This window comes from Physeter macrocephalus, chromosome 11, assembly GCF_002837175.3.
Source record: "Physeter macrocephalus isolate SW-GA chromosome 11, ASM283717v5, whole genome shotgun sequence".
In the NCBI taxonomy this organism is placed as follows: Eukaryota; Metazoa; Chordata; class Mammalia; order Artiodactyla; family Physeteridae; genus Physeter; species Physeter macrocephalus.
The window spans coordinates 152,018,349-152,044,982 of record NC_041224.1 but is presented as its reverse complement, the minus strand read 5'-3'; the positions used below and the strand labels follow the sequence as shown (position 1 = coordinate 152,044,982).

Sequence of the window (26,634 nt, the reverse complement as noted above, 5' to 3'; positions counted from 1 at the left end):
GGCCATGGCTCACGGGCCCAGCCGCTCCGCGGCATGTGGGATCTTCCCGGACCGGGGCGTGAACCCGGTTCCCCTGCATCGGCAGGCGGACGCGCAACCACTGCGCCACCAGGGAAGCCCAAGGATAACTCTTGAATGTCTAGCTTGAGCAACTGGTTGGATGATTCTCCTGAGGAATTCAGTGGGTGAGAAGCCGGTTTATCAACAGGATGACCAACCATCCTGGTTTGTCCTGGACGGAGAGGTTTCCTAGAATGTGGGACTTTCAGTGTTAAAAGCAAGGAAGTCCTGGGAAAGCAGCATGACTTGATCACCCCAGATATAAATCAAGAGTTCTCTGCTGAGCATGTCTATTGGACATCCTTGTGGAGCTATCAGACTCACAGTTTGAAATACAGGTGTGAAACCAACTCTGAGCTGGAGACACAGAACTGGGAATCACAGAGGCATATAGGTGGCATTTAAAGTCCCAGAACTAGATGACATCGTCTCGGGAGGGAAGAGAAGAGGTCCTAGAACAGAGTTGGCATTTCTCTTTTTCACAGATAATATAAAGATGTCTGCATCAGTACAGTTCCCCATCTACACAGCCTTTCAGACTTAAGACTCCATGTTTTTGACTCTTACTTTCCAGATCTTGCCAGAAAATTATTATAGAAACACAAAGTAAAATGCACATTTCAGATGCTTTGGGTGACTTATTTAAGCTACTGATACTTTGCTTAAAGCCTCAGCTTTGAGGGCCCCATGTCAGATCCTTCCCAACAGTCACAGAAGAGCCCAAATATACAGAATAGGTTTGTTTATTGTCCATCCTTTCCCTTCTCTTTCCCAAGGCTTCACTGCAAAGAAATCCCACGACTACTACTGACAAATGTTTGGCCTCTTTTCCCTACTTCCAATCCTACTTCCCTCCTTTTCTAAGTATCTTTAAGAAGAATGACCCTCAACTACCACAATCAAAAAGTCACAGTGAGGAAAAGGAACACAGAAAGAAATAAGTTGACAATAAAAACTCTCCAAAGGCAAGTTTCACTTGAGAGAGGCCCACAGTTCAGCGCATTAGTCTCTTTGAAAAAACTGCTAACGCCCTTGGCTGCAACTTAACTTGGGTACATTGGTATTCAAAAAAGGAACAATTACCAGAGTGACTCAACAGATGGCCCATTTAAACTATGGGATTAATACAATGTGTCTGGTGACCTAGTTCAAGTAACTAAATAGAAGCCTCCCAATTGGCCAACTTGTGATTGAAAATATCAAATGTTTGCAGCAGACCTTGTAAAATCTAACTCTATCTGGCCAATCTGGGCAGAGAAAGTAAGAATGAAACATGAGAAATAATCAAAAGACGACTAGGGCTTGGAATGGCCACAGCAGAATTATCTGGCTCCCCAGTGGGACATCTTCATCCCTATGAGGTAAGCATCCTGGCTAGAGAGAACAAGAAGACTTGGGCATTTCAAAAAATACATTAAAAAATTAAAAAAAAATAAAAAAAGGATGCTTTCTCACCAAAAAAAGACTCTGTCTAAAAGATAAGATAATTGAAACGGTAGAATTTCAGAGAGAAGCAATTAATGAGAATAAATTATACCTAGTAAACCCTACTCTACTGATAAATGGCCCGCCCCCATTGTGGGTCCCTCTGGTAGGGGCATAGTCACTCTTCAAAAGGACTTCCCAAATTCTTCTCTAGCACTTAAAAACACTCACATGCTGGATCACTTTGAACTCTTACTAAGTTTAATAAACGTGAAGCATTTTTAATCATATGTAAAGAAAAAGAAACAGAAAAGGCAGACTTGAGTTTAAAAATAAAAACAATAATAAAAACCTCAAGAGTAAGGGTCAAAGGTTTCTGATCAAACAGCTTAAGCAATGTCTTATTACATCTTTATGCCTTTTCATTTTACTTTTATACTGAACACCAAATTTGTTTTATTTTTAACTAACAATATTAGAAATTTAAACATCCTAATGTAAATCACCCTTAAAACATTGATTCTCCTGTTGATTGACTGCCGATAACTACATTTTCAGGGCACTCAAAAAATATCATCATATTTTTATGTATGTAAAAAATACTCATATACAATAATAGAAGGTATATAGAAGGTATATAAGTACCTTCTATAATCACCACATTCCTCTCTGTAAGGATGTAAATTTTAAAATCCATTGGTAATAAAAGATCATTTCTTTATCTTTCAAAGTAATTTAAACTTTGTAAATGATAGAAATTCAATGAAAAAAATGGTGATAGCAAACTTCATAACATAAGTGGGTTTACAGACTTCTGACATTATGCTTAAGCACAATAAAGCTATACAGACACATTTAATGGATACTAAGTTGCATATAATTGCCTGAAGCAAGAAATACATATTTTAATTTATATATTTTTAAATGCATTTAATTGCTTCACCTTCATTCCAGTGAAATCACTAAAGGATGCTTCACATATCTATTCCATTAGCATTAAGACACTATTTACAGCTTTAGAATTTAATGTTCTGAAAATACAGTAATCCTTTTAAAAAATGTGTTCTGTGATGTCATTATGGCTTTAAAAGGATATGCAGAGCCTTTTACTGAGGCATTCTGACAAACAGAGAAAAGCAGACACCGTTTAGGTGAAAAAATGAAATGAAAAACTCCAGGTAGGAGTCTTGAAGACAGGGCGCCCAAGGACATGTGTTCTCCAAAGAAAGAGTCTGCTGTGTCCACAGTCACAAGCCAGAGAGCCATCCTACTGCCCAGCAGCTGGAGGGAAAGGAGACCTCCGCAGGAATATTTCAACAAAAAGAATTATGCGGGAAAAGTAACATACTCTGAAAGTATTTTCATAATTAAGTTAATTTTAAAAACCTATCCAGTAATGAAATGTAAGATACACATGAACCCACAAAAAAGTTTTCAATGAGCTCCTTTTTGCAAAAATATCTTTTAAGTTTCTGATGCATATAAAATTCTACTGAGTCTCTAAAGATTAAGACAAATTACTACTGTCCAGTGCTAACGAGCTATTAGGGGAGCTCTTTACATAAAACCACATAAGGAACAAAGCAATAAGCACCACAGTATAATTCTGACAACTATTTCTCTGGCTGGATGTGGAAACTGTGCCCAGAGAGATGACACAGAAACAACTGAGAACAGGTACGAGCACTTGCAGAGGAGGAATAAAAAAGAACCAATCCATCCCTAATCTGGGGCCTTTGCCCATGAAGGGGAACAGGAGGCAGCACCGTCATCTCCCTCAGCAGGTCTTCTCTCTGACCACCAGACCAGGTGAGATGTCCATCCTTTCCAGGGAATCCAAGGATCCCATTCTTTCAAAGCACTTTCCACACTTTACAGTGAGTTCTTTTGGGGCAGAGATCAGCTCACATCAACCTGTACAGTCCCAGATACCAGCACAGTCACAAAGTACCTACTCATTAAATGTTCGATATAAAAATAAATGAATGAGAAGAAAAAACAGTAAAAGAGAAGAAGCTATTTTCATGGAAGCAGGAGAACCAAAATGAAGAAGAAAAAGAGTAACTCCTTGGGAAGTGAGACAGAAAACAAAGAGAAGTAGAAAACAGTCCAGGAACAGACTTATACATGTATGGTCAGTTGATTTTCAACCAAGACACCAACTCAGTTCAAGCAGAAAAAAATCTCTTTAAGCAAACAAATGGTAATGGATATACAGATGGGGGAAAAAAAAACCACCTCGACAATTACCTTATTTCATACACAAAAAATTAAAGATAGGTTATCAATCTAAATGTAAAAGATAAAACCCTAAAGCATCTTCAAGTAAATACAGAAAAACATCTTCCCAATATTAGATAGGCAAGGATTTCTTGGATAACACATAGTAAAGCACTAACCATGAAAAATTATAAACTGGACTTAAAATTAAATTCTCCTTATCAAGAGACACCATTAAGAATATAAATCTCTCTCTCAAAGCAAAGGAAATAAAAGCAAAAATAAATAAATGGGACCTAATTAAACTTAAAAACTTTTGCACAGCAAAGGAAATCATCAACAAAATGAAAAGACAACCTACTGAATGGGAGAAAATATTTGCAAATGACATGACCAATAAGGGGTTAATATCCAAAATATATAAACAGCTCATACAACCCAATATCAAAAAAAACAAATAACCCAATTAAAAAATGGGCATAAGACCTGAACAGCCATTTTTCCAAAGAGGAACTGCAGATGGCCAACAGGCACATGAAACGATGCTAAATAAATATCATTAGTCATCAGAGAAACACAAATTAAAACCACAATGAGGTATCACGTCATTTTGTGGCTATCATCAAAAAGAACACAGTAACAAATGTTGGCAAGAATGTGGAGAAGTGGGAACCCTTGTACACTGTTGGTAGGAATGTAAATTGGTGCAGCCACTGTGGAAAACTGTATGGAGCTTTCTCAAAAAACTAAAAACAGAACTACCATATGACCCAGCAATTCCACCCCTGGGTATATATCCAAAAAAAACCAAAAACACTAATGTGAAAAGATACATGAGCCTCAATGTTCATAGCAGCACTATTTACAACTGCCAGGCCATGGAAGCAATCTGAATGTCCATCAACAGAGGAATGGATAAAGAAGACGTGGTGTGTGTGTATATATGTGTATATATATACACGTACACACACACACACACACACACACACACACACACACACACACACAGAGGAATATTACTCAGCCATAAAAAAGAATGAAATGATGCCATTTGCAGCACCATGGATGGATGGACCAAGAGATTATACTGAGTGAAGTCAGTCAGTCAGAGAAAGACAAATACTGTATGATATCACTTATATGTGGAATCTAAAAAAATACAACAAACTAGTAAATATAACAAAAAAAGAAGCAGACTCACAGATACAAAGAACAAACTAGTGGTTACCAGTGGGGAGAGCGAAGCAGGGAGGGGGGAGGTAGAGATAGGGGCTTAAGAGGTAAAAACTACTATGTATAAAATAAATAAGCTACAAGGATATATTATACAGCACAGGGAATATAGTCAATATTTTATAATAACCATAAAAGGAGTATAATCTTTAAAAATTATGAATCATTATGTTATATACCTAAAACTTATATAATACTGTATATCAACTATAGTTCAATTTTTAAAAATCCAAAACAAAATATAAATATATGTATATATACACATATACATACGTACGTATACATTCTATATGGGTACACATTTATATGTTATTTAAATATAGAGAGGTAATATATATTTAAAATCTTACAATTCAAAAAAGATAATTCAATAATATTTTAGAAAAACAATCAAGACTTGAAGATACTGCAAAAAAAGATGAATGGCCAATAAGCACATGAAAAGATCCGCAAAGTCATTACACATCAGGAAAACACAAATTAAAATCACAATGAGATACTATTTCACACTCACCCCACCAGAACAGCTAAAATTTAAAAAACAAACAGTGTGGCTGAACCACACAGACTCCATCTTACCAGCTCCATCCTAGGCCCGAAGTCCTACCCACCCTCCCCTTTGTGTGACCGAGCTTTTGCCTACTCACAAGGAATGCACCCAAGGCAGGTAGGTGCCTATCAACTTTACCCTTGCCTTCATCTGATATGAAAACTGAAGAATGCCTTTTGCTGACACAGATGGTCATGAGACCCCCAGGGTCAGTGGGGAGGGGGGAATCCCTGGTTTCCGTAGGTGTGGACTTCTTCTCCCTTGGTAGTCAGCTTCTATTTTTAGCTTTGGCCCCCGCTTACATCCCCCTGTACCTCTTTTGGCAGCACCATATGCAGCTGCGAATGCCTCTGGATCGTCATCCGCCCAATCCTGCTTGTGGGTAAGTTACCTACAATAAACTTCATAACTGCATTTTATGGAGCTGCCTGTTTCATTTTTCAGTCTCAAAGTTTATTCTCAGTTCGGAGGATACTACTCAATATTTCTGCCTTCCAACACACACACACAAAAAGCTGACAATACTAAACACTAGTAAGAACATGAAGCAACTGGAACCCTCACACATAATTCCTTGCTCAAGTATAAAATGGCACAACCAGTTTGGAAAAACAGTTTGGCAGTTTCTTATATTGTCAAACATACATCTACTCTGTGACCCAACAATTCTATTCCTAGGTATTTACCCAAGAGGTATGAAAATAATATTTCTACAAAATGACTTTATAAAAATGCTTATAGCAGCCTTATTCACAACAGACAATCATAACTAGAAACAACGCAATCTTAGAACACTTAAGACCTATGCATTTTATTTCATGTATATTATAAACAAGCCCCCCCCCCATAAAATCCCCAAAACTCGAGAAGAATTAAGGTATATAAGAGTAATGGGCTAATCTTTTGCCTCCCTTAAGACCTATGCATTTTATTTCATGTATATTATAAACAAGCCCCCCCCCCCATAAAATCCCCGAAACTCTAGAAGAATTAAGGTATATAAGAGTGATGGACTAATCCTCTCCCTCCCCTACTTTTTATTTCTCCTACACTGGAAACAAGAAAGAGAGAACGAGAGATCTGAGAGGGGGTGAGAAAGATTTCTGCTGGAGAGAGAAGAGCTGAAGGACGTTTATAGGCAAAGAAAAAGCCTGAAGAGGGCTTCCCTGGTGGCGCAGTGGTTGGGAGTCCGCCTGCCGATGCAGGGGACACGGGTTCGTGCCCCGGTCTGGGAGGATCCCACATGCCGCGGAGCGGCTGGGCCCCTGAGCCTACGCGCCCGGAGCCTGTGCTCCACAACGGGAGAGGCCACAACAGTGAGAGGCCCGCGTACCAAAAAAAAAAAAAAAAAAAAAGAAAAATCCTGAAGAGATGAAGGGGGAGGAAAGAAGCGAATGCCAGGACTAGAGAATTCACATCTGGAGAAGGAGAGGGGACCACAGTGTCCCAGCACCCACAGACAGGGTGAAGAGTTCAACTGTGGGAAGGCACAGGACCTCATTCAGCATGGAGGACAGAGGAAAGGAAGAGCTGGGTGCTGAGAAGTAAGTTTATTCTCCAGCGTGGCGGATCCATGGGCTTGCAACAAAGCTGCCTTGAACTCCTTCCTCTCCCTTAACCCAACAGTCAGTCTATTCTTTTGTGCCATCTGATGGAAAATGTATTGAATGGACAGCCTTGAGTTGGTACTGTGTGACCACTATAATACTTGCCTAAAATAAGGAGAGACTATCTGGCAAAAGACTGGAATTTCTCTTTTGAATGATAATATGCATTGTGTCAACATGGATTAACTTTTAAAGAAAGAAGTCTGCAAGAGTCCATCTGTTTCCTGCTCTTTAAATGACTTGTTTTGTTATCTTTAACAAACAACTATGCATTTGGGCCTTTATTTACTTATACTTCAAATGTATGTCACAGACTAATAAACATTAGAATCCTTGCATTAGCCAAACATTCTAAATACAGAACATGCTCGCTAGGTTAATTTACTCGCCAATAGGTGGAACTTAACAAATGGCCCAATAAAGAAGCTACCTGACCTCACATGGAGTATGAATTACTCTCACTAGAGGTGGAGATAAAAAATTACACATAACATGAACAAGTTCTGGTTTCTGTAGAAGCTACAACTTAGACTTCCTTTTCTCTGTACATTTGAGTCCCCTTTTCGAACACTACATGATTTTACCCTAATTTCAAACAATTTAAAATGTCTAAATAACTGATAAGTTTAATATCATCTCTCTTTTGAAGGAGGAGAACTCTAACCTAACAAGAGCTAAGATGTTTTCCTCGGGGCAGATCAAGTGTTTCCACTGCTTGTGTATCCTTCTTTTTCTTATGCAACAAAGATATTACTTCCAAGATAACGGACACAACTTTTTTGTCTTCCCTAGCTAACACTGTACTTTACAAAAATCCAAAATTCTGGAAAGCAAATTCTAGGAATCAACTTTATCACAGTCTTTCACAGAATTTAAGTTCCAGCGCCCCAGGCATGAGGCACGCTCTCAGATGATATCTGCGGTAGAAGCAGCATCTCTTCACCCACAGGAGGTTGGGGACTTCACAACAGTTCCGTTTTCCAGCTACTCTGCAAGACAGGGGAAGGAAATGTCTCTCTCCACCTTTAATTCTCCTTGCAAGTTCTCTTTCTGTAGTCCAGGTCATATAGCTCTCCACAAGAACATCAATGTACACAAATTGAAAAGCCTGAGGGTGAAGAGTTAAATCACACACACACACACACACACACACACACACACACACACACACGCAAGCTGTATTCTGTATGAAAGCTCAACAAAAACTACAAGTCCATCTGTCAGAGAAAGCATCCTCTAGCTGAATAGGAAGTGAGATGGAGATCTGAAAGAGTAATTCCAAGAGCCAGTTACTTTTCATGGGGAACTTCATGGTCATTGCCAATAGAAACTTATTGCCATATATAAAAGGCAGTGACTCCTCTCTTTGTAAATATTATGAAATACCAACCACTAGCTTGGTAATATAAACTACATTTGTTCAATGTGCGAAGCTTTTTCTTCTGCAAAAGGTCCAAGTAGGTAGAAGCTGGCCTAATCAAGAAATAGCTATTGCCTGGAAACAGGAATGTCAAAAGCAGCCGGTTCTCAGATGGAGGTCAAGAACTGAACAGAGAATATTTATAGTTGGCCACTCAAGCAGAGAATAACTGTAACAACAACATCCTCTCCCATTTATGACACTTTACAGTTTACTAGAGAGCATTTTTGTATTCATTATCTCATTTGGAAAAATAGGCCAAGTCCACTCAGAGCTGTAGGAAGTATCCCGGCACCAAAGAGCATGTGGCCCTCTGCCCTTAGAGGGAAAATACTCACAAAATCAAAATAACTGCATCTTCTCTTGTGCTGAAAAACAGTAACTAAAAAACTATCTTGCAGACCCAATTTGGAAGCAACATCCCATGACCGCAGTTAGTGGTGAGCTACATGCAATAAACACAACCAAAAAAAGGGGAGTCTGGAAAAGAAAGACAGTAACTACTTACTAAGAAACCAGACTTTTTTTTTCTTTATTTTTGATTGTTCTTCAAGCATTGAAACGTATAGGAAGGGGCCTACTTTGTCCTTTTGTATCCAGAAATACCAAAAACAGACACAAACTCCAAAAAGCATCATGACCCTGCCTCTATTTTATAACATTTGGAAGAAAATGAACTTGACAATGAAATTGAGAGCCCTAGTAATGAAGACAGAGAGATCTGAAGTAGCAACAAGAGAAGGCAGAAAAGAAACGCTCAAGTCCAGATCCCATTCTGCCAGATGACCGCCTTCCCTGCCAAGAACGATACCCCCACCTAACAGGTGAAAGGATTATCCCTCACGCAGTGATTCCCAACTGTGGTTTCAGACAACCACTAGGGGACTCCAGGAATCTCAAAGAATATGGCAAAATTTCAGAACATAATTTTAATCCCACCAATTTATGGAGGACTAATGTACCCCCAAAACTGAGTGTAGGAATGGTTGGAAATCACCTCTCTGGGAACTAGGCAACAGTACAGCCTTTTACTCTGAAGCATGAAAAGAAAGTAACTTCTCACATTTCTCACTCCCCCTAGAGAAAAAGAGATTCTACTATACAAAATTAGGGAAGAAGATTTGATTTTAAAAAAAGGGTATTCAACTTATATCACAGCCTCCTCACAGAATCAATGAAGGAGGAATCCATCTGGTCAGAAATTAGAATGGCTGTTTTAAAAAAAAGAGTGAGCCTATATTTTTCCCTGCAGTTAACACGTCAGCAAGTCAATCAAACTTTCTATTAACTGAGCATCTACTATGAAAAGCAAAACAAAACATGGACAAATTAGCTACTGCTTAAAGATGCCCTCAGACCTTGCTTAGAAAATGGTAGCTACCTGGTGTTATTTCAGGTCAAAAAAGAAGCAATGGCAGAGTCAGCAAGTCCTCTGTTGTGGGTTCCTTTTTAAGACTACAAATTCCTCACCTGAACTCTTTTCTAATTTTCTTCCCACATCAGGTTGACCCCTTCATTCTTTACCTGAACTTGACTTTATTCCCATCCTCCACTTAGAACAAAGTCAAACTCCTCCCCCCTCTTCCTACCAGCTGCCCCCCATGTCTTTCATATCAAAAAAAAAAAAAAAAGGGAAGGAAATGGGGAAGGAGAGGTAAAAAGATAACCCATTTTGTTTTTTTTTTGTGTGCGTGTGATACACGGGCCTCCCACTGCTGTGGCCTCTCCCATTGTGGAGCACAGGCTCCAGACGCGCAGGCTCGGCGGCCATGGCTCATGGGCCCAGCCGCTCCGCGGCATGTGGGATCTTCCCAGACCGGGGCATGAACCCGTGTCCTCTGCATCGGCAGGCGGACTCTCAACCACCAGGGAAGCCCCATAAAGATAACCCATTTTGAAGGAATGAGAATGAGGACTGGGAGACCAACTGTAAATGACTTAATCCAAATCCTTTTGGAGAAGAGATTACATTGGAATCTTATCTGAAACAAACAAACAAACAAAACCCTACCAAGCTATCTTTGTGAAGGAGTAGTGAACTTAACAGAATCAGGAACCCACTGATAAAGAGACAGTGTTATAACGTGTTAAGAGTCCAAGTAGCAAATTAAAAACTAGGGAGGTTTCTTTATTTATAACTTTAGCATTGGGTCTGAGAATAAAATAAATAAATTTGAAATAAATCTGAAATAAATCTAATGAGTGTTATGCAAGAAAATCAACTGATACACACCCCCAGCATTGTGAATACAAAGACAACAGTTCAGAATATTAAACATGATCATGCAAAGTCTAAAAGTCCCATGAAGCCACCCATAAGTAAAACAGGCAGAAAAGACAGGATCACTATTTATTAATGATAATATTTTGAAAACAAATTAAAATTTGCTTTCTTCAACCATTTAAATGCAGAGATCTTAATTTGATGCTTAAAACTAAAAACACAATATAACACCCAGGAATCAAAGTTTGAGTATTTTCCAACAATACAAAATTATAAAATAATTTAAAACTGGATGCTATTTGACTACTATAATTCAAATCAGTCTCTCAGTGGAAGAGACTAACATCGCAAAAGTGAAATCCCGCATGCTGTTGCTGTCTAAAGAATCTTCAAAGACAGTGCTGTGTTCTTATTAACATTAACAGCTGCTGAAACAACAATTCTTTTAGAAATCCTCATTTTCTTCCAGGGGTGCAGTTTGCCAAAGAATCCCAGGCTAAAATCTAAATGGACACAGGGCCAAAACCGAGTGATAACACAAAATTCAGACTTCGTTTAAAACAACTTTTACACTCTTTCCTTGGAAGAGAGGACAAAGGACAAAGCTCTCATCATTTGCTCTGTTTACACCACAAAGGCTTCCGAACAAGAAACTCTGGGGGTGATTACTGGCCAATTGGTTGAAGTGCATCCCTGCTCATAGAGAATGTTTCTGTTATGGACAGACACTTAAAAGAAGCCCTCTGGAAGTTAAGAGGGCTGTGGCATACATACCAAGTTATTTTGAGCATCAGAGAAAGAGGCCAGCAAACAAATCCTCAGAAACAATCAAAACACCACAAAGCGCAAATAGTTTCAGATCCAGGGAGATGTCTGTTGCTTCCCTGTGGTGTGATGATTTGAAAACCAGACAATAACCGGACTTACTGTAAATTGAAGCATGAAGTGGGATAATGGAGATGTGAGTCAGTGCAGAGTTCCCTGTGCTTTGCAATGTTGCATTGTTTAAGTTACGGGACAGGGGAGGGAGCAGAGAGGAGGGGGACATCAGACAGAATGAGGCAGGGGACAGATATACCCTATCAAAAACAAGTCCGGGAGGGACCCTGAATTCAAGTACCCTTGGAGAATTACCGTATATGCAGCCTTCGGTCACTTGCCTTTTTTCTCCTATCTTTCTATCAGGGGAACGGAGACATTTCTTTTAAAGATATAGTATTCCTCTTCCTATATAACGGCTTACTTTATAAGACTCCTTCACTTAAAAACAAACAAAACAAAACCACAGGCCTACATAGAGAAATATACCCCTACACCAAAAATCTCTCCCTAAAATCATTAAAAAACAAAAGCTAACCAGAATAGGCCAGAGCCCAGCTTCCCTTTAAAAAGGCTCCCTCTTTATCCTATGATGAAATGTCGACAACCTCTTGATATAAACACTTGAAGTTCAGATGATATTATGTTTAACACATCCCATATACAGGTATTTAAGAATTTCTGGGTGCCACCACCCAGTTTAGTCCTTCCTTAATAACTGGTGTGGGTCCCCCTGCACCACCCTTTTAATGGTGTGCTCTGTGTTCTGTGAGAACACATTATTAGCTCATGTTAACCACAACTACTTCTGGGTGGTAAAATCACAGATGCTTTTCATTTTCATCTTCATTTTACGTTTGGCTGTACTTTCCACATTTTCGTAGGTATGTATTGTTTTTGGAAAAGTTATTTTTTAAATTTGGGAGGAACAGAGGTTTTCTGGATACTTCAAACAAATACAACCAAATGGATATTACCCCAAATGATTAGCAAAATACAATAAAAGAACAGAATTTTAGCCACAATGAATGCTGGGCCTTGGCTTGAATCTTTATAACCAACAAGCTCCATGCATCTGCAGAGTGAATGGATGTACACTGACGTCTCCATCTTTAAAATGAGGACACTGGGCTTCCCTGGTGGCACAGTGGTTAAGAATTTGCCTGTCAAGGCAGGGGACACAGGTTCGAGCCCTGGTCCGGGAAGATCCCACATGCCGCGGAGCAACTAAGCCCGTGCGCCACAACTACTGAGCCTGCACGCCACAGCTACTGAAGCCCATGTGCCTAGCACCCATGCTCCTCAACAAGAGAAGCCACGGCAATGAGAAGCCTGTGCACCGCAACGAAGAGTAGCCCCCGCTCGCCGCAACTAGAGAAAGCCTGTCGCAAGCAACGAAGACCCAATGCAGCCAAAAATAAATAAATAAATTTATTTTTTTTTAAATGAGGCCACCATGCAGTAATAAAATAGCAACGAAGACCCAATGCAGCCAAAAATAAATAAATAAATTTATTTTTTTTTAAATGAGGCCACCATGCAGTAATAAAATGGGAATACCATCAAATTTTCAGGATGGGGCCAAATATTCAGACAGAAGAAGAGACAGCTGGTCTGTCTTCACACACTGTTTAGCAGAGTTTTCCAGAGTACAGAGGGGGCACCTACCGGTACAGATCAGACTAATTCTATTTAATTGATTTGAGAAGAAAATTTAAAAAAACAAAGAGGGTGGGAAGCTTTCGCCAGGGATTAGCATTCATTTAGAAAATTGAGATCTCATTTCCACAAAGTTAGAAGGCATCTGCTACTGAGGGGATAAAATATCATCAAACATAAACCTCCAGATATTTCTACACTCGTTAAGAACTTCGGAATTCTTGACCTGGCCTATCACTGCACCCACTGACGAGAGATATTGACTGCCATGGAAGAAATAATTCACACAATGTAATCTAGAAGCCATAAAGTGATGTTAAATTCCCACTAGACTTAAACCCTTCACACCCAGTCTGTTTAGGTGTTGGCTAATGACCCAATTATTTACACAATATGCAAACTAAGGGCCATAAGGTTGCGTGATTTGTATTTGGTACTGAAGCAAGGTTTCTTGGCTCCTAATTGCAAAAAGAGATTAAGTGAGAGGTTAATTGGGTATTAAACAAGTCCTTATGACAAACAGGATCGAAGTTCTTCGTAAACAGGCACCCTTTTTAAACACAGCCTAAATTGCTAATATGAAGGTCTCTAAGATTTATATCAGGGAAAAGAGCTTACCTAACCACGTAATAAGGAATTTTATCAAGGGTGTTCACTGACATGAAATACTTTATCAATCAGTTTCTTAGAAACTCTAAAATCTTTCAACTTAATTCAGCAGATGTGCTAACCATAATTTTATAATTTGAACACCTGATTTTCCAAAATGAACATGACAGTGTATAACAAATAGCAATGACCCAGACCAGCAAAGACAACCCAACTCACGTGCTTGTGCACATACACCCACAGACGCAAAACAGTAGTCATGCCTGCAAAACACAAAATTACACAGCGAGCTATGGCTTTCTTCTACTTCCTGTCAAAAGATGCATTCCTCTGAGAGGCCCACTCACAGATATTCCAATGTGAAAACAAAGATTTATCCACGTAGTAAAAAGTCAACTCACATTACAAGTGGAAAATCTGGTCTTTTGGCTACTGACTGGCTAAATCTGCTTGTCTTTTTCTCTTTAGAGCAGAAACAATAAGATGTTAAGTGCTGGGCAAGATCCCTAATGCACCAGCAGAGAAAACCCGTAGGAAAAAAAACCCAAAAAACCTAATTAAAAGGCTTACTTTCTATCTAAGAAAAGTCTTCATTTTATCTTTATCCCCAAATGACTTACAAATGTCCTCTGCTTTAGAATGAATATGATTATTTTAATGTTTTGCACTAAAATACATTGGAACAAAGTGAACTTATGATTCAGTGAAGACCAAAAAAAGACTTTCACCCACTTCATTGCCAGGTAAATGACAGGTGTCAATAAGTCAGAGAAGAAAAGGATATCAAATTCCATCCTAAATAAGAGAGACACTGATGAGTGGTTCAAGTTAGAAGATGCAAAATGCACACAATATAAACTTCCAGGATTCCCTCCTGCGTCAACCATACTGCAGGAGTTAAGCTGAGACTCTCGGCAGCAAGACAGCCCCTGGGCCTCCCTTCCTGAAAGACATGGATGGGAGACCAAACTGGAGCTGAAGATAGGCAACCACTACTACCCCTTCACAAAGGAAAGGCTAGAAAGCGCGGAGGAATGTTCTAAAACTGACCCGCAAAACCCAAATTGCTTACAAATGTCAAATGTTCCACTGCTTTTCAGTCTATCTAGGGAAGAAATCTGCTTTCACAAACGGGTACATACCCACAGGAATAGCTTCAAACTCAAAGAACAAGTCTCCCTTTCTAGTTCCTTCAATCAGAATAAAGAGTGGAAAACATTTAGTAGCATTCTGGATAATTTGCACCAATTTAAATGATTCATGTATTGCTTCCCCAGACTACATGGTCTATGGCTAGTGATTTCAAGTCAACAAGGGTGCGGAAAGCAAGACCTAATTACAGATCTGAGTCACTGTCTAGAAGTTCCCTCAGCCCAGTGGACCATCCCCCAAAGGGCATCATTTCATTTTGAGGCATAAAAACAAGCCAAGTCTACAGATCCCTTTACACAGGAAATAAATAAGAAGACATCCTTCCACAAGAAATAAAAATATCAGTTCACTGAATTGATCTTTCAGACAAAAAAGTCAGTAGTCTTTTTCCCTTAAAAAACAACTATAACACTAAAGTTTTTGAAACAAGAATATGGAAATAAAATTCATTACAGGATTATAGCTTAAATATCTTGCATTTCTTGTCTATATTTGGCCTGCTGTACAAATGGCATTCCATTTGAAGGCTGGTCATCTCCCAATGGAAGAGATTTACTAGCTCTTTTCATAGGGGCCTCATTGATTGGGTGTTTCCATTTGATGGTTATAATCTTCTAGCATTGGCAACATTTTAATTTATGATCCAGGGCCCACAATGAAGGAAAAAAGCTAAAGACAGTTACATTTAAATAAAATTAAAAGAAGGATCCATTTTTTTAACAACAGAAAAATGCATGCACAAAGCACAAAAACCTAAAACTGGATTTCTACAAAAGATGTTATTGAGTCTGTAGTGTGGATACAATCTATATGAATTAAGGGGAAAAAACCCTTTTGGGTTTACTTTTTTTTCACATGTTAAACATTTAAGCGATGGGACTTCCCTGGTGGCGCAGTGGTTAAGATTCCTCCTGCCAAGGCAGGGGACACGGGTTTGAGCCCTGGTCCAGGAAGATCCCACGTGCCGCAGAGCAACGAAGCCCGTGCTGCAACTACTGAAGCCCACACGCCTAGAGCCCGTGCTCCGCAACAAGAGAAGCCACCGCAATAAGAAGCTCGCACACCACAACGAAGAGTAGCCCCCGCTCGCTGCAACTAGAGAAAGCCCGTGTGCAGCAACGAAGACCCAACAGAGCCAACAATAAACAAAATTTAAAAAAAGAAAATTTAAGCGAAAAATAACACCCTGAAAAAAAATGGAAATCCTCTTCTGATTGTCATAAATCTTTCTCTGACATTTTATCGGTATTTACGCTCCCAAGTTGAGAGGATTAATGATCTCTGAGTGGAAATGACTACTCAGTCTGTGGAGGCAACATTCCCAACAAGAACCAGGGGATACGACTCCTCAAAGGGCAAAGAATGGGTGTTTTGAATGCAGAAGTAAAAATGACCTAAGAAATGTTTCAGACAAGGATGCTACAAGATCGTCTCCAAGACTCATGCTGGGGCACAAAAGGAAATAATGAGATACTACAATTCAAAGTACCATGCTTCATCATCTGTTCATAGGAGTGGATGCCTCCTCTATTACTGCTGCCACCAGTACAAGGCGGAAACAAATTCAGAAAGCACATAAGTCAACTCTGTCAGTACGATGGCTAACTGTCAGAGGGCAGAAGAATGCACAGTTTTACCCAAGTTTGACAAAAGCATGCATTATGACCACAGGACGAATGGAGCTATTTATATGAAAAAGTAACCAACACACTCTGAAAAGCTCACTGATGACACAGTAGGTCCTGCACGTGCCGAACCTTCACAGGAGGGCAGGCGCGGGTGTGAATTCAGCAGCAGACCAAGCACCAGACTCCAGAAGATAAGCGTGTTGATTAAACTCATCAGCCACTGAAAATCTAACACATTTCGTTACGGATCACCGAGATGCCTAGTAACAGATCTTCGGACAAGTATCTGAGGACACATTTATAGCTTCTTTCTGTGATCCTGAATTTCTTGTCAACTTCTTTGTGATTTTAAGCAACAAATACACACACAGTATCTACGTTCACCTGAAGTGAAAAAGCATACAGAAATCATCCTACATGTACGTGGTAACAGCACAAACAAATGCGTGAGAAGAACAAAGATCAAAACCAGGATAGTGGGGCTTCCCTGGTGGCGCAGTGGTTGAGAGTCCACCTGCCGATGCAGGGCACGCGGGTTCGTGCCCCGGTCCGGGAAGATCACACATGCCGCAGAGCGGCTGGGCCCGTGAGCCATGGCCGCTGAGCCTGCGCGTCCGGAGCCTGTCCCCCGCAACGGGAGAGGCCACAGTAGTGAGAGGCCCGCGTACCACAAAAAAAAAAAAAAAAAAAAAAAAAAAAAAAGCCAGGATAGAGGTTCCTCAGAGGCGGAGAAAGGATACTGCTATGAGGGAGGATGGCCGTAGGGTTTTAACTATTCCATAGAATTGGTAAACATTCTATTTGTCTAGAGTGTTGTAGCAGGACACATAATAAATATCTGTTATATCATCCCTTATGCAGTTTCTGTATGAGTATTCGCAGTAATTTTTGAAGAACAAAAGCAAACAAGGAACTAGAAGTCTGGTATAGACTGTTCTAAGAAAACACAAGGGACAGCTCCACACTGTTAAATATATACCTACCTATACAAGGGGATGGTTTTCAGGTCAGCAGTCTAAGACCCTTTTCAGCGCTCACAGCCCAAGTGGCTTGATTAAAAGGCAAAACCTCCAGGGAAAGAAAAGAGAGACTCCGAAAGCAATGTATTTCATTCTCATGTCTTTGAATATGAAATCACGGCCTGTGAATTGTTCAGAATGAAGAGGGTACCGTCAACACCAACACACCCTGTCAGATTAGTTTAACAGTATGAGTTTGCCTCCCTTTGCAATTGCTCCCACATTCCCCAGGGAGAAACTAATGGAGTACTAAAAACAAATGGAGGGCTTCCCTGGTGGCGCAGTGGTTGAGAGTCTGGCCGCCAGTGCAGGGACACAGGTTCGAGCCCTGGTCTGGGAACATCCCACATGCCGCAGAGCAACTAGGCCCGTGAACCACAACTACTGAGCCTGTGCGTCCGGAGCCTGTGCTCCGTAACAAGAGAGGCCGGGATAGTGAGAGGCCCGCGCACCGCGATGAAGAGGGCCCCCGGCTTGCCGCAACTAGAGAAAGCCCTCGCACAGAAACGAAGACCCAACACAGCCAAAAATAAATAAATAAAATACTGAATACATAACCACTTAAAAAAAAAAAGCAAATGGAGATGAAGTGAATCACCTAGGATGTTTTGGCTCCCAACTCAAACTGGCTTAAACAAAAAGGAAATGTTACTGGCTCACATGCTTGGACTTCTGGAGGAGAAACTGCCTTCAAGGCTGGTTCCTCTGTCCTCCACTCTGTGTGACTTCCTGCTCGGCCTGGAGCCACACCAGACCTCACACCAGCGCAAAACAACATCCAGAAGAAGAGAGGCAGAGGCAGGCTCTTCCGGTAGCTCTGTTTGAAGTATGAGAAGACTTCTGCCAGAAGCTCCTGGCAAACCTACTTTGGAGTCTCCTTGGCTAGAGCAGGATTAGAGAACCATTCTTGAAGCCAGGCCGCTGGCCAGTTAATGCCCAACACTGGCTGATGCCTCCTCCCCGATGAGTTAATCATGCGTGCACACAGCAGGGATGGGACTGCCCCTCATCAGGGCCCACCCTGGAGCTGTGGTCAGCTCCTCAGCCCCATAACACGGTGGGGGGCTTGCTGCGGGGGGCGGGGGGTAGATGAGATGCATAATATGGATTCAATCCTAATGTCTACTCACTAGCATTTACAGGGAAAGGCCTGAGCCATTCTGCGTTTATCGGAAGATTAAATAAATCATAATCGTGATATATTTGTACATATATAAAGCTAGAGATGCAAAAATCAGATGACCAAATGAATGACTTCCTTTGAGAAAAGCAGATTTATTTTGGCCGCACCACGCTCCTTACAGGACCTTAGTTTCCCAACCAGGAATTGAACCCAGGTCCACGGCAGTGAAAACGCTGAGTCCTAACCACTGGACTGCCAGGGAACTCCCGAGAAAAGCAGATTTTTAAAAACTTTGCTCCTATACCTCCACTGCTCCAATGAGAAATTTAAAGACGGAAAATTAACACTTTATAAAGCACGTAGGTCATAGGAAGTATGGTATAGTACTTACTATATTCTTGTGCCATAGCTACAGAAATTTAGATAATAGCATCCACGTTAACAATGTATAACCTGAAAAAAAAAGAATAAAAATAGTTAAGTACAGAAGAAATTTCATTAAAAACAGTTGCATAACTTTGACAAGTCTTATTTTTTTTCCCTGAAAGGAGTAAACCAGCCTTTTTAAAGTAAGCAGCTGAACTTAAATTAAAAATGAGAAAAATATCTGTAGTATAAAAATTCTTCTAACTATCTTCAAGTTAAAATTATCTGTGTCTTTTGTAGATCTGACCACCACCAAACAAACAAAGAAAATACATTTTAAGCAAGTAAAATTGCCCTGGACTGCTACTTATAAAACGGAAACAAAAGCAATTATTAAACGGACCTCAAAAACCATGCCATCTAACCCCTACAACACACATCCAACCTACTGAGTTCAACGCAACTTAAAGCTAGATAAATCAGCTTCAATTTCTAAATTCCTAAACTCAAAGATCTGAGGAAACAGTCCTCAGAAAAAAATGCACATATCTGATTCAAATATTTGACACTGCATCTTAATAAAATCTTTGAATATTCAGCATACCTTGAAATGCTAAAGAAACACAGCCAAAGAACTAGGGACTCTAAGACGCTGGAATGTCTTTTAATATTCAAAAGAGAAAGGTCTGTCCCTATCTAGACCTCAGGACAAATAACAATATGGCAAGTCACACTCTTAATTCAGAAGGAGTTTAAAAACATAAAACTCTAACCATGGATGCTTGGTGTTTCCTGGGGATGGTGTGCCTTGGCAAGGCTGAGGATAGTTACTGTCCATCTATCTACAAATACCATGTCTAACTTCACTTTCCTCAGTGTATGTAAGATTCAGCCATGTTGTTGGCGTTAGTTATGGTCTGCAGAAGAAGAAAAAACGTTTCCTCTACCCACTTGTATTCAATTCCTGGGGACTTGCAAATTAAACAGACAAAGACAATTAATAAGAGAAAAGGCATATGTTTCTTTATTGATGTTAATGTTTTTACATGCATGGAGATGCCATGGAACAATGAAAACCTAAAGTGGCAGTTAGATCCAGGGGCTTATAGCCATTTTAACAAAGGGCAATAAATAGTGGAGAAGTGACTAAACAAAGGAAAAAAGGTGGTTAGGCTCCTAAGGATGATAAATTGTGGGAAGGTGACTAGGAAATGTATGGTGGATAAGAATTGTTTAGTAAGATTTGTTACACAGACTCAAGTGTCATTCTCTTCTTCCCGGTATGGCAGATGGGGTGCCCTGCTTACACCCCAAATTTATGCCCTGCTTTACAAATGGAAACTTACAAATGGAAAATTTACAAATGGAAATTTATGCCCTGCTTTCTGGAAGAAAGGGGGAGGGCAAAAAGCTCTTCCTGTGTGTGATGTTTTTAGACTCCCTTCAGTCCAAAATAATTTTCATGCCAAAGTGGCATATTTTGGGGTGGCATATTCTGATCCCCTTCATGTTCATAAAAATAAAAATAAAATAAAACAAAAGCACTATTAAAAGAATAGAAGTGCAAGTCTCAGAAAAGAAGATGATATTTGCAATATATAAATCCAGCAAAGGACTCATTAGAATATAAAAAACTCCAACAAAATAAGAAAAAGACAGGTCACCCAAACAGGATATCACAAATGGCCAACAAGCACATGAAAAGGTGTTCAACGTCATTCATTACCATGGAAATACAAATTAAAAACCACAAATGAGATAGAATTACATACTCATCCAAATGGCTCATATGCAAATATCTGACAATACCAGGTCTTAGGATGTGGAGCAATTCAACTCTCATATGCTGCTGTGGGAGTGTGAACTAGAAAACTGTTCAGCAATATCTAATAAAGCAGAACATAAACTGTGGCCTAGCAATTCCACTCCTGGGGAAATACCTTCTAGGAATGCGTATACATAGGTCCTAAAGACACATATATTCAACGAAGCATTAATTGCAAGAGCCAAAACTCAGTGACAAATAAATTGTGGAATATTCATAAAATGAACACTATACAGCAGGGGGTCAATCAATTTTTTCTGCAAAGGGCCAGATGGTAAATATTTTAGGGTTTGCAGGCCAAATGGTCTCTGTGCCCTGTTACAACTACTCAACTCTGCCTTTGGAGTGCAAAAGTAACCACAGACAATATGAATGGGTGTGGCTGTGCTCCAATAAAACTTTATTTACAAAAACAGGCAGTTTGCATGCTACACAGTAATGAACATAAATGAACCATAAGTGATTCAACAACACAGATGAATCTCACAAACATAATGTCGAGACAAAGAAGCCAGACACATGACAGAATGTACTGTATGATTTTATGTTATAAAGTTCAAAATTAGGTAAAACTATGTAAATCAGGATAGTAGTTATCTTTTAGAGGGGGCAGTAAAGCCTGGGGGGGAGGAAGAATTCTGGCAGGCTAGTAATACTGGTTTCCCTGGTTTGAATGGTGGTTTTCTGGTTATACTCAATTAGGAAAATTCATCAAAGTGCTCCTTTATGACACATTTGTCTCTATATGTGTAACACTTGAATAAAAAAGTGATATATTTTCAATTTTTATAAATAAAGAATACGGGCCAGTAATATAAGTGAATGATTTCTCAAAGCTCACTAGCCCCGGACATCACTCGATGCAGTAACTGTAGCTTTGTACCCTTGCTAAGCACGTCCAGAAACAACACCCCCGCCCCTTTGCTTAGTGTGATGTCTACATTACAACTAAACCTCTGTGCTGAGTAGCAGGTAGGACTTTGGAGAATGAGCTATGATTAAATAGAACACACAGGAGTGGCAGGAAGAGAATGCAATACAGAGGGAGAGAGGGAAGTAACAGATGGTGCATGAAGAGACTGGTGGAAATAAGCCCCTACATTTTAACATAATCTGCTGAATAATCTATATAGAATAGAAAGTAAAGTAAGCAGCTTAGAAACACAATGTGGAAGGTTACTAAACTTGTCTTTTGGACAATAATAATGACATTTTAAAAGCTGACTAGTGCTCCTGAAAGACCGTTGAAGGGATTTTGTTTCCAGTACCACAATTTCTTCCAATCTAACAGGTTAAACGGGCAGTAAGCTTCAGCTTTTCAAATGAAAAGGCAAATCGGACAGATAATATAGTCTTGACTTTTTAGGCCTGCACATTTTAAACAGTTTCTATACCCTGGTTTCACCTCATCCCTCTATACTGTGTCTGAAAATTTAATTAGATATTGTGACTTCCCAGGGATCACAGGAAGCCATTAAGTTACCAAGGTTGTGCCCAAATATATGAGGAGAGGCAGAAAATACAAAAATACCAAAGATAACAAGATCACGGGCATCACATTCTATTAATATGGGCTTATATCATGAGTGAAATAAAGAGAGAAAGAGTAAAGAGAAAGTGAAAAGAACTGACATCCACTCACTATACTGTATTCACTGTATAACTGGTAAGTGCAAGAAACTGAACTAGATGCTAGAAATCCAAGGACAAAGTTCCTGTCTTTAAGAAGCTCACAGCTATAAAGAAGATGAAAAGCCTATGCATCAATAATTTAAATCAAATGTCACAAAAGTTACACGATATTTACAAGTGCTATAGAGCTATGAATTATCAGAAGAGAATTACTAAATGGAGGAGTGAAATGCAAATGGGGAGAGATGGGTGAGGAAAGGAAGTCTTTACCTAGTAGGTAAGAGTTGAAATGGGTTTTGAATGATTAAAGATGGGTAAGACAAGAAGAGGAACAGAGCATTATTCCAGGCAGAGGGAGAGAATATGCAAAGGCATGGAGGCATGAATGAGCCAGTCATGCTTGAGGAATAAGAGGAAATCTGAGGCTTCCAGAACATGGTGTATAAGGACAAGCTAAGACTGAGATGATGGAGGGACTTGTCAATTATACTAAGTTCAAATTTTATCTTACAGGCATTATGGAACCATTCAGGTGGGAAGTGGGGGAATGAGACTGGAATACAAAGAACAGAGGGGGAGTGATAGGTCTCCAGATATATCTTTTTGCATAGTTTTGACATTTATAACCACAGTTCTGCTAAACAAAAGAAAAAGGTAAACAATCAAAATCAAACAGAATGTGAAGGTAACTCAAAATGAAACACATTCAGTAATAAGGGAACTGCATTACAAAGGTATAAGTAACCACACTTAACTGAGTACAGAAGAAAAGAACTAACCTAACCGCTTTGGAAGCCAGTATCTTGACTATATACTCTGAGACTAGAGAAAAAACAAAGAAAGGAATGGGAAAGACCAGAATGAACTGTATGGTATCAGACTGGAATCAGAGATATCATGGTTTTTAATATATACTTCAGTAGATAATAGATATTGGTAGAGGCAGATATGTGTAGCTCTGTCCTCTGACAAAGACTAGGAGCAATGATACCCCTGTAGCAATGAGCACATGTAGCACCCAAATACTGGCTTCTAAACACCATCCTCCAAGAAGGGGAACCAGGACTACTTAGAGAAATGTCTGGCCGCAAAGCTAGGAAAGGGAAAGTACCAGATGAACCTAGAACATTTTGTGGTACAACAAAGTAAGGAGTGCTCAAAAAAGATATGGATTCATCAAAAGGACTGGAACTAACCTGAAGGGGCCAAATCTGGGACAATCTGAGTAAAAAAATTAAAAAATTATATTAATACATTATAACTTATAGGATAAAACAAATACCCAGGAGTCCATATCGATAAAAAATAAGTAACTGAATACAAAAATAAATGGGCAAGAAGGCCAAGCTCTTTCTTGTAATAGAATTTCAATTAATAAGTGTAGAGAAGAATGATGGAAATAGAAAAACCACCATTTGACAAACAGCACAGATTAAAGAAGACAAAGGAAATAAAACAACTAAATGCAATGTTGGATCCTAGACTGGATCATGGTCCAGACATCAATATTATTGAGATAGGTGACAAAATATGAATAAGATCTGTAGCTCAATTAACATTACTGTATGAACGTGAATTTCCTGATTTTGATAAGTTTACTATAGTTATATATATAAGACATTAGCATTTTGGGAAGGTGGGTGAAGGGTATGTAGAAATTGACCTATTTTTGCAACTTTTTTAAGTCTAAAATTATTTCAAAATGAAAAGTAAAAAATAAAAGAAAGAAAGAAAGAGAGAAAAAAGAAAAGAAGGAAGAGATGAGAGATTGTGAGTTACAATCATCTTAATCTAAAACCTGGCTTCAGGCAGCTGTGCCAAATATTAAAGCTAAGAGATTTTTTTTAAGGTATATATATATACATAAATGTATAAATGAGAAGCTTGAAAGTAATGAACAAATAGAATATTGTAAATAACTAAACAGAACTGATAAAAGAACTGAATAGAATTTTAGAACTAAAAATATGATAACAGAAGTTTAGAAAAAAATTAATGGGACTTCCCTGGTTATACAGTGGATAAGACTCTGTGCTCCCAATGCAGGGGGCCCAGGTTCAATCCCCGGTCAGGGAACTAGATCCCACATGCATGCCGCAACTAAGAGTTCACATGCCACAACTAAGGAGCCCATGAGCCGCAACTAAGACCTGGCGCAACCAAATAAATAAATAAATATTAAAAAAAAAGATCCCTACACTTAAAAAAAAATTCATTAGGTGAATAAATTACATTTGGACACAGATGAATAATGGATCAGGAACCGGAAGACAGATCTAAAAAAAAACCATCTAGAATGCTTCCCAAATAGAGAGATGCAACCATAAAAGTGACATTAAGAGACACAGATGATAGAGTGAGTAGGTCTAACATTCACCTAAGAGGAATACTAGAGAAAGATAACGGAGAGAATCAATACTGTAAATGACACTAATCCTGGAATCCAGAAAGGCCAACAAACAACAAGCAGAGGGAAAAGCAATACTGAGGGACATCAGAGTAAAACTGCAGAACACTCGGCGCAACCAAATAAATAAATAAATATTAAAAAAAAAAGATCCCTACACTTAAAAAAAAATTCATTAGGTGAATAAATTACATTTGGACACAGATGAATAATGGATCAGGAACCGGAAGACAGATCTAAAAAAAAACCATCTAGAATGCTTCCCAAATAGAGAGATGCAACCATAAAAGTGACATTAAGAGACACAGATGGTAGAGTGAGTAGGTCTAACATTCACCTAAGAGCAATACTAGAGAAAGATAACGGAGAGAATCAATACTGTAAATGACACCAATCCTGGAATCCAGAAAGGCCAACAAACAACAAGCAGAGGGAAAAGCAATACTGAGGGACATCAGAGTAAAACTGCAGAACACTAAATAAAAAGCAATCTTTAGAGCAGCAAAGAGAAAAGAGAATCACCTACAAATGAACACCAATTAAGATGACTCTTGATTTCTCAGCAGCAACAATGGAGCCCAGAAAAGGACTACTATCTTCAGTGACCTAACAGAGATAACAATCAACCTGGAATTCTATAACTAAAGACGATTCCTTCTAGAACAAGAAACATTTTCAGCCAAACAAAACCGAGAGTTTACCATCAGTTGACACACTAAATTATAAAGGAAATGACCTTTGCACAGAAGTAAAATGATACCGGATAGAAGACCTGAAAGGCAAGAATGAATGAGGACCTCACAAAAGACAACAGTTAACAAATAGATGAAAGATGCTCAACTTCATTAGTCATCAGAGATATACAAGTTAAAATCCCCAGTGTGGTTCCTCTACATACCCACTGGAATAGCTAAAATTAAAAGCCATGTTGACAAGGATGTGGAGCAAACAGCACTTCCCTTATACCTTTGGTAGGAGTGTTAACTGCCCACTTGAAAAACTGTTTGGTGGTATCTACTAAAGATGAATGTATGCATACATTATAACTCTGCAATTCAATTCCTACGTATATACCCAACATAAACAGACACATGTGTGGCAAAAGACATGAACAAAGATGTTCACAGCAGTGCAATTCAAAACAGCCCAAAACTGAAAACAACTCCAGTGTGTATCCATAACAGAAAGAAAAAATAACTGATGAATTCATATAATGGAACGCTGCAGTTAGAAAAAGAAGAAAATATTTGCTACCTGCAACATGAATATATAATGTTGAGAGAAAGAAGCCATATACAAAAATACATGCTATATGATTCCTTTTATATAAAGTACAAAACCAGGCAAATTTAATCATCAATGATTATAATCTGAAGTCAGAACAGGTGCTTTTAGAGTGATAAGACGGCTCAATTTCTTGATCTGAGTGCTGGTTACACAGACAAGTTCAATTTTTGAAATTTATTGATCTGTCCACATATGATTTGTCACCTTTCCGTATGTATGTCATACTTCAGCACAAATTTATTTAAAAGCAGAATGAATAATGAGCAAAGATACTGGCAGGAATATTACAGAAAAAAATGCTGTGTCCTTCTCATTGCAACCCACCAGGTGGCACACAATTTTCATTTGTATTATTACTGATGATGTTCA

General features: G+C 39.1%; 1 protein-coding gene across 3 annotated transcripts in view; it reads right to left on the bottom strand.

Moving 5' to 3' along the window:
• The window catches only part of SIPA1L1 (signal induced proliferation associated 1 like 1), a 390,980-nt gene that overhangs the window by 185,653 nt on the left and 178,693 nt on the right, over positions 1-26,634 (bottom strand). For all 3 annotated transcript variants that reach the window (XM_055088568.1, XM_055088569.1, XM_055088570.1), the window contains one exon: positions 19,140-19,201. The gene's annotated coding sequence lies outside the window, so the exon portion shown is untranslated. The remainder of the gene's footprint in view (positions 1-19,139; positions 19,202-26,634) is intronic.